The sequence below is a fragment of the Corvus brachyrhynchos genome, unplaced genomic scaffold, assembly GCF_000691975.1.
Source record: "Corvus brachyrhynchos isolate BGI_N302 unplaced genomic scaffold, ASM69197v1 scaffold275, whole genome shotgun sequence".
In the NCBI taxonomy this organism is placed as follows: domain Eukaryota; kingdom Metazoa; phylum Chordata; class Aves; order Passeriformes; family Corvidae; genus Corvus; species Corvus brachyrhynchos.
Window position 1 is genome coordinate 199,292 of NW_008238318.1, and position 8,859 is coordinate 208,150.

The 8,859-nt window shown below is 50.3% G+C and overlaps 1 protein-coding gene across 3 annotated transcripts in view; it reads left to right on the forward strand.

Annotated features, from left to right (window-relative positions):
- FAM83H (family with sequence similarity 83 member H) overlaps nucleotides 1-8,859 on the forward strand; it is a 25,360-nt gene continuing 16,501 nt past the window's right edge. The window contains exon 1 of one of the 3 annotated variants that reach the window (XM_017733801.1): nucleotides 1-1,647. The gene's annotated coding sequence lies outside the window, so the exon portion shown is untranslated. Of the gene's footprint in view, nucleotides 1,648-5,583; nucleotides 5,812-8,859 lie in introns of those variants that run through there. The other 2 variants (XM_008633311.2, XM_017733802.1) reach the window with 2 other exon arrangements.

Sequence of the window (8,859 nt, forward strand, 5' to 3'; positions counted from 1 at the left end):
CGGGCAGATTCAAACGGCTCCCAGGAGCTCCGGGACCGGCTCAGGGCCCCTGCTGCGCACCACCAGTACAAAGGTGCAGTTCTTTGCCTGCAGAAACCATTAACCTGCAGTTGTGTTGAATTCTCATCTATTTAATAACCTTAAACCAACATTCTAAATCAGGACCCGCTGTGCAGTGATGCTGTTTCTCTTCAGGGCGGACAGAGGAGACACACAGTGCACCTGACTGCAAAATCTCGTTTGCCTTCTCTACACGCTACAGTACTAGTTTGTGTGAATCGCAGAATGACAGAGTAAGGATCATCGAGTCCAACTCCTGACACTGCCCAGCACCATCCCCAAGACTCACACCATGTGCCAAAGAGTATTGTCCAAACACTTCTTGAACTCTGTCAGGCTTGGTGCTGTAACCACTGCCGTGGGGAGCCTGTTCAAGTGCCCAACCACCCTCTGGGTGAAGAACCTTTTTCTACTACCCAACTTAACCCTCCCCTGACACAACTTCAGGCCATTCCCTTGGATCTTGTCACTGGTGACCACAGAGAAGAGGTCACTGTCTGCACCTTGTCCCCTCATAAGGAAGTTACAGACTGCGACGAGTCTGGACTAGAAATTAAAATGTGACTCCTGTGACTACTGATAGAGACACTGCCAGTGGAGGGATGAGATCTGGCTCTGGATATCCTTGTTCCTGTGGGGGAGCGTTACTGGCCCAGCCAAGCAGGTCTGGATTTTCTCTTAATCAGGTCATACTGTATGTTCTGAATCCCCCCTGTCTGCACTGGGGAGTCTCCGATGTGGTCAGAGGTTAAGGCCAGGTGACCTGATCCCAGGGACCTTCCTTCCTTAGGTCACTCCTGGGTTTTTCCCCAGAAGGAAAGGATGACCATCAGGGATGAACACTGGTAAAGAAAAAAACCAGCAAACCTTCACAACACCTTCATGCCCTGGTACCCAAACAGTGCTGCTGTATAAATGTAACATTGATTCTTCGCAGACTATTCCCCGTCAGCCCCATTAATTGAAGGCAGCTTTCCTTAAAAAAGCAAACAACTTCTAACAGTGAAACTGTGCAAGACCACATTCCTGTTCCCACTCCCAGAGTTCCATTCAGATGTTGGTTCTGCTTGTTAGAATAATGTGAGATTTCTCCACAGTTCTTTACAATAAAAAGTTACTGTGAAGAACTAGAGGGAAATGACTCGTGCAATCACCGAAGACACTCTTCCTATTCTGTCAGCACAGCAGGGGATGGGAATTGGATTAGGGACTTGTGAGTTGAGTGACCGAGCCTGTGGTCACTGCAGAAAAAATCAGCTCAGTGCCAGTCTGTGCCTGGGACTCCTTGATACTGAGCTGGCATAAAAACAGGCAGATCATGTTTAACAGCTTCAGAGCAGACAGGTAAAGGGCGAAAGCAAAGCTGCACTTAACCCAGATAATCTGATACGTACAAATGCAGAGCCTGAACAGATCAAACCCAGAGTGACAGCTGGGATGCGTCACCAGTGTGGAGTCAAGGGGAAGATTCAACTCCTTCTCCATTATCAAAGAGCCCATGGATCTGCACTGCTAAGGAAGCGACTCCGAGAACGAGTTCCTGTTTTCCAGATTACCTTGTCTCTGTTCGTGGCGCCCTTGGGGCAGGTATGTGTCTGTTCCTTGCATTCTGACAGTGATGACAGTGGGCCACTGGCTCCTTGGTGGATGGAGCCAGGGGCCAAGTGTGGTAATCACAAAATCATGGAATGTTTTGAGTGGGAAAGGACCTCAAAGCCCATCCAGTCCCACCCCCTGCCATGGGCAGGGATGCCTTCCACTATCCCAGGTTGCTCCAAGCCCCGTCCAGTCTGGCCTTGGACATTCTAGGGATAGGGCAGCCACAGATTCTCTGGACAACCTGTGTCAGGACCTCACCACCCTCACAGGGGAGAACTTCCTCCCAGTATCCCATCTAAACCTACCAGAAGGCAAGCTCCCATCAGGTCAGATTTCCATTATTTCAATTTTATAGTAATGGAATCACAGAATCATTAAGGTCATAAAAGACCTGTAAGATCATCAAGACCAACCACCAGCCCAGTCCCACCACTATGTTCACCACTAAACCATGTGCTCAAGTGCCATATCCCCATGTGTTTTCAGTTCTGTGGCACTTGAGGACACAAATTTGTGCAATCCACTCCTGATCACTGCTGAGACCCCTTGCAGTGCTCCTGTTCTGGCTACTGCCATAACTGAGGGCTAGAGCAGTACCCCAGTGTGACCTGGCCAGCACATGTAGGCTGTGTTGGTTCCTGGGGAGAATAGTGCAGCAAAGCTCTCCTTGCTGCTGCCCACCTGTTCGGGGGGTTCACTGTCGTGCTCTGCTGGCTCCAAGAGTTGCAGACACAGCAGAAGCAGCTGCCAAAACCTGAAATTAGGTCTCACACTCATTTCACACTCTTTGTTTTACCCCATGTCATTAATCCAGACATCATCAATCTGGGACACGAGTGTCCCTTGTTTGCGGGCCGTTGGCAGAAGGAGCCGAGTAAGACACTGGTGACAAACAGTAATTACCCAGATTACTGCACTAATCTAGTGTAACAATGCAAACATACATTGTAATTCATGAAAACCAAACAAACACCACTTACACATGTACATTGCATTTACAATGAAAGAAGAAGCTCTAAAGTAACCAGTATTATCTTGGAAATAATACAAGAAAATAAACACAGCCAACATTCAAAATAGAAAAGCAGCAAAACGTTATTACTAATTCCCAAGTGGAAGGGTGCAGGCCTTTTTATTCCATTAGGAAAGGCTTTAAAATCAGCAATTCCAGATAATATTCACTCAGGAGTGCAACAGAAAGTGGCTCAGGAGAAGTCAAACCCTAATAAAACCCTAATAAAATGTTGGCGATGTATTTGTGTATACAGCAATAGTGAAACTGAAGGTAAAAGCATATAGTGAAACTGAAGGTAAAAGCATCCTGTTCAATAATCAGATTTGAAAGCTAGTTTTGAAAAGCTGGAACAGAAAAGGTCCACAGATACCATTTAAGTAATGGGGAAAAGAGAAAATGAGAGGTTTTAAGTGTTTTCTGTTTAATAACAAGAAGACTGAAAGGTGATAATTGTATTTAAATTACTGAGAAGCACTTTAGTCAAATACAGGTTATGAGACTTAATGAAGTAGATTAAATTGGTGTGAGATAAAGGCTGAAACAAGAGTGTAGGGGGTAGTTCTGACCACAAACTCTGTGAAGGCCAATGTGTTTTCACTGGGATTTCCCTCAAGTAATAACATCTCAGAATAACTCACACAGGTCCTTGCTGGCTGATAGAATCTAAAAGCCAAAGTTCACATAGATTTTAAGTTCCTTTACAGTTCATTCTAGACTCTTACTACAAGTCATCATTATTTAAAGGAATAAAAGGTTTGTAAAGCCACACACCGAAACTTTGTAGAAAAACTAATGAAACAGTTTAGACCTGACTTTGAGGGATTTCATCAATTCATATTTCAGTATCATACAGGGAAAAGCCCCTAACTCCTACTGAAACTGGCTTTCCTTACAGGCAGGATTGGTTCAGCTCATTCTGAATCACAGCTTCAGACCAGGAGCACTACTTAGCCAATCTAAATTTATATCTGAGATATCAGCTAGATGGTTTAGCTCTTGTATCCAGTGGGGTTCAGCTACAGTTAATCTTTTTGGTCTGGAAGGTCTGAATTGCCCCCATGTACATAGCAACACCATTCCAAGATCTATGGGATGAGCATGGGATGGCTGGTGCTGATGCAGCCACCTCTGTAGTAGTCACCAGTGTTCAGTCTGATAAATCCTGCCTTAAACAGCCATATCATAACCATGACACTACCAGCAATGTCATCATTTTTGGGGCCTCAAAACAGATCCTTTGCAGTTTACTGATGACAGAAAAGGTATTATGTCAAAAATGTAAACAATCAAAGATAACACTGCATTCCATTAGAGAGCAGAAGTGCTCTGTCCACAGGAAGAGAAGCCAAGCAGCTGATGAATCGTTACCTCGATTCCAGTGCCTGAAGGGGCTCCAAGAGATCTGGACTTTAGATGAGGGCCTGGAGTGACAGGACAGCAGGGAATGGCTTCCCACTGCCAGAGGGTGAGTTTAGTTGGGATGTTGGGAAGAAATTCTTCCCTGTGAGGGTGGGGAGGCCCTGGCACAGGTTGCCCAGAGAAGCTGTGGCTGCCCCATCCCTAGCAGTGTTCAAGGCCAGGCTGGATGGGGCTTGGAGCAACCTGGTCCACTGGAAGGTGTCCATGGCAGGGAGGTGGAACTGGATGAGGTTTAAGATCCCTTCCAACCCAAACCGCTCCATGATTCAATGATCAGAGTCCAACCGCTCCCCCAGCACTGCCAAGACCACCACTAACCCACATCCTCAAGTGCCACATTCACACCACTGTTAAATCTCCCCAGGGATGGGGACTCCACCACTGCCCTGGGCAGCTGCGCCAGGGCTGGACAGCCCTTTTCAGGAGGAGTCTTCCAAATATCCCATCTAAACCTCTTCTGGTGCAGCTTCAGTCCATGACCTCTCGTCCTGTCATTTATTACCTGGGAGCAGAACCTGACCCCCACCTGGCTCTACCCTCCTGTTATGGAGTTGTAGAGAGCAAGAAGGTCCCTCCTGAACCCACTTTTCTCCAGGCTGAGCCCCCCAACTCCCTCAGCCGCTCCTGGTGCTCCAGACTCTTCCTCAGCTCTGTTCCTCTCTCTGGACACGCTCTAGCCTCTCAGTACCCTTCTCTTCGTGAAGAGCCCAAAGCTGCCTCCCGGACCGGAGGTACCTCAGCAGTGCCCAGCACGGCAGGCTCAGCCCTCGCACACCCCGAGACCCTTCAGCCCCGGCGCTCGCTCCCTCCCGCCTCCCTGACGTGGTGCCTCCCCCACCCCCGCCTGAGTCAGCGCCGGCCCGGCCCTCGCAGCGGCGGCAGCTGCCGGGCGGGACGAGCCGGGACATGAAAGGTGGAACAGGCGCTGCCACGCCCGGGGCTGCGGGGAATCTCGCTTAACCCTTCCCTGCCCGCGGGGCCCCGGCTCCGGGAGCGGGGACAGTGGTCGGGGTAGATAGGAGGCCACGGGTATAGGCCTCAGACCCCCTGTCACGGAACTCCCAGGGGCGCGGGGGGCACAGTCCCTCCGCAGGGCAGAAAGCGCTGTCCCCAGCCCCTCCTGTTGCCACGGTGCCATTGCCCAGGAGCTACTGCTCGTCTGCCCCCAACAGACCCAGACTATGATAAGTGCCCGAGGAGCCCAGATTCCCCTTCCTGGGAGCCCAGGGCTACGACCGAGCTAGGGCTAGCGCCCAGGGGCCCTCCCCGGGGCTGGGGACCAAGGTCTGTGCCCAGGACTGTGGTGGGGGTCCATGTCAAGGGCCGGGACGGGACGGGACAGGGGCTGGGGCCCTGCCCTGCCCCGCTCCCAGTCCCGAGCTGGTCTGACAGGCTCGGGGCAGACGGGAAGGGAGAGGCCTCCGGCGGCTCAGGAATGCGCAGCCCTTATCTCTGGCTCCCTGCACGCCTAGGGAGGGAACAGCTCTCCGGAGTTTGCCTTTCTCTCGCTCTTACTCACCCCCGCTCTGCCCTGGGTGGAGCCTCGCTCGCCTGGCTCCCCGGTGAATCAGGTTGCAGGCACGTCCAAGTGAGCAGAGAGTGACCCACCACCTGCCCCAGCTCACCTGGGAAGGTAGAGAAGGGCGGGGATCTCGTGGGTACCTGCATGGCCGCCTGAGCCAGAGAGTGACCCACCACCTGCCCGTCTTCCTGGGAAGGTAGGAGAAGGGCAGATACCTCCTGGGGTACCTGCATGGCTGCGTGAGGTGGAGGGCAAGGGCTGGGGAGGGCCTGTCTTGCTCCTCTGCACAGGGCTGAGCACCTGGCGTCTGGGACAGGGAATTCTGCAGGCAGCCCACGGGCAGGAGATTGCTGCTTCTATGCGGGAAGGCTCCAGTGGCAGGAGGTTCCAGTCACACCATGATGGGGAGAAGGGAGAGAGACAAGAGGAGATGGGAGAGGCAAGGGGGGATCCAGAATGTCCCAGCACTGGCAGCAGGGATTGGGGATGATGAGGGAGGGGATCCAGAATGTCCCAGTTCTGGCAGCAGGGATTGGAGAGGTGAGGGAAGGGACCTGGAATGTCCCAGCTATGTGTCAGGGATGGCAAGGGAAGGGACCTTTCTGTCCTTAGATCAAAACTGCTTATCAAACACTTCACACAATTATGTCCCGTCCCCTTTGAGAAATCCCTAAGGAGCAGATATTCCGAAAGTCAGCCTCATTCTTTGGGAAGAGTCTTGCAGCCTGACTGAGCTCCCCATAACAGAGCCCAAGCTGGCCTCCTCTTTGGATCAGGAATGCAGTAGGGATGTGTGGTCAGGAGGTTGGGACAGAGGGGATGTCACCCCAGATGTGCTGTGAGGGCCGAGGTCTGCGGTGGGCAAGGAGCTGGGAAGCAGCTCCTGAGGCCCCTGCATTCCACTCACATGGATTGGGTGTGCAGCCGAGTGCTGACACGGCCCACGAGCCCTGACACAGTCATGCACGTACAGGCAGGAGCATGGACAGATGTGTGTGGACAGGCGTGCACAGGCACACGTGCTGGTACTCGCTGAGTTTTCCATAGGTGTGAGCCTGACACACCTCAGGATTTGTGTGTGAGGAGAGGAAGGGGATGGTTCCGTGTTGCTCTCTCAAAATTGCCCGAGGTCAATAGGGGTCAATTATGGATCTTGCCTGGCCTGAGGATTGGGTTCTCCATCTCCTAGAACAGTTAGAAAGGGAAGAGGCACCTGTGAAGGAACAGAAGTACTGGTCACATCCTTCTGCTGCTGAAAACATCTAATTTGTGGAAGCTGCAATAAGCTCAGCTGCAAGAGCGGCCAAAACTAGGTCAGTAACAGCAAACTACCCCAAACCAGAGCAGTGACAGTGACAGCAGTACCAAGCACCAGTTTCCAGTTCCCTATGCATAGGCTCTCCCTGGATCAAGAGGCAGGAGAGCACAGTGTGTCCCAACCCCGGTAGATGGACACATGGGAGCTGCAGTTTAGGGAGAGAAAGTTGTTTTCATTTTGGTCTCACTCCCATTTACCTGAGGGGCTTTACAGTTGCATTTTAGGGGTAAAAGGAGAGTTGGATTTGCTGTGACCTTGCAATAGGAGTATTCTGAGGGAGAAAAAAAAAGTCTTGCTCTTTTTACGGTTTAGGGGAAATTGCATGCTAAAGGAAAAAGTTGTTGTTCCCCCATCTCTGGAAGGTTCAAAGCCAGGCTGGATGGGGCTAGGAGCAACCTGGTCTATTGGAAGATGTCCCTTCCCACAGCAGAGGGGTGAAACAAGATGGGTTTGAAGGTTCTTTCCAACTCAAACCGGTCTCTGATTCTGAGATACTATAAATGCGGAAATGTCTGTGTGCTTGTGCCAGAGCAGGGTCGTGGCTCAGGACAGATTCACGCATGTTCTAGACATAATTTTTCTGGCAATCACAACTTTCCAGGCAATTGAAATTCACCTCCAAACCCTGCAGGATTGGAATTATTTGCATTTTACAGTTACATGAGACACATCTGGACTGCTTATCAGGCCCCATATGCTGGATTTTTGTAGTCTTAATGAGTAAGAGGAGATTGATGAGTGCATTTCTAAAATCTGTGTGTGTGAAGTAAAAGTCAAGGGCAGCACGTGGTTCTCCTTCTCCAAATTAGACCTTACACTGTCCTTTTTTTTTTAAGTTCTCTGTTTTAGACTTCCTTATACTTGCTACCTTTTGAATAAAAACCCAGGGAAAGAAGCTGAAGGACAGTGAATGTGGCATGAGCATTGCTTTTGTTGTTGTGGCACTTGGGGATATGGGTTAGTGGTGGCCTTGGCAGTGCTGGGAGAGCAGTTGGACTCGAGGGTCTCAGAGGGCTTTTCCAACCCAAAGGGTTGCATGATTATTCAGATAATCTGCTCTCTAAGAGACACCTTTTGCATGCAGGATGACATTTCATTTCCAGCTGCTGTAAACATCAGGTTTTGTGCTGGTGACTCCCCACAGCTCAGATTTCCCTGTCTGTTCTGTACCCTTGTTGCACGGGACAGTTAAGGCTGACATGTTCACATGCTGCCACTCTGGGACACGTTGACAGGTGTCTCAGTAACCACTTCACAAAGAAAATTACAACATGTAATTCTTCTGCCACTTTTCCCTTCCTCTGGCCTGCAGAAAGATCCCCTGGATATTCTGAATGTCTGGCCACTTTCCTGATTCTCCAGCAAAGAATGTTCTCTGGGATCCCTTGCCCTAGTAAGCAGAGATGAGTGAGAGTCCAGTGGGTGTTAGAGGTGCAGACCAGGCTCCCAGTTCCACTCGACTACAAGCCTATAGTGTTCAGGGCTTTCACTATTCACCTGAGACACAGAAAGAGTTCATGGAGCCACTTAGCAGGGTCAGCTGCCAGAGGTATGAACATGGGAAGCGCAGCTGTGATCTCCGGAAGCTCAGTGAATAATTGATTAATTGAAGCAAGTTCTCATCTAATGGCCAAAACTTCTGAAGTGAAACTCCCAGACTGCAGCAGGCAGACATATTGTCTTTTTTTTCATGATGACTGAGATCTATGTAAGACCATCCAGACTAAAAAATGGGGTGACATTCACTCAGATGATTAACATGGAGTGATCAGCTGGTCAGATGACCAAAGGAGAAGGTCTAGGGGCATTATATGGTACTGTAACAGGAATAACAAATTCCAGCCAGAAATTTTGACAGTAACGCAGACTTTGAGCCTACTGCCTGAAGAGGACATTGAGAAGGAGAAAAGGGTAAGACTCAGCAGG